This window comes from Callorhinus ursinus, unplaced genomic scaffold (genome assembly GCF_003265705.2).
Source record: "Callorhinus ursinus isolate GAN/ISIS: 27379988/994484 unplaced genomic scaffold, GSC_fseal_2.0 scaffold4, whole genome shotgun sequence".
Lineage (NCBI taxonomy): Eukaryota > Metazoa > Chordata > Mammalia > Carnivora > Otariidae > Callorhinus > Callorhinus ursinus.
In genome coordinates, this window is record NW_027397066.1 from 81493861 (window position 1) to 81494144 (window position 284).

Sequence of the window (284 nt, forward strand, 5' to 3'; positions counted from 1 at the left end):
GTAGGGATCCGAAGGGGTATGTGCACCCCAATGTTTATAGCAGCAATGTCCACAATAGCCAAACTGTGGAAAGAGCCAAGATGTCCATCGACAGATGAATGGATAAAGAAGAAGTGGTATATATACACAATGGAATATTATGCAGCCATCAAAAGGAATGAGATCTTGCCATTTGCAACGACGTGGATGGAACTGGAGGGTGTTATGCTGAGTGAAATAAGTCAATCAGAGAAAGACATGTATCATATGACCTCACTGATATGAGGAATTCTTAATCTCAGGAA

At 41.2% G+C, this 284-nt stretch overlaps 1 protein-coding gene across 1 annotated transcript in view; it reads right to left on the reverse strand.

Moving 5' to 3' along the window:
- Positions 1-284, reverse strand: part of ADH1B (alcohol dehydrogenase 1B (class I), beta polypeptide) — an 18822-nt gene that overhangs the window by 12260 nt on the left and 6278 nt on the right. The window lies entirely within an intron of this gene.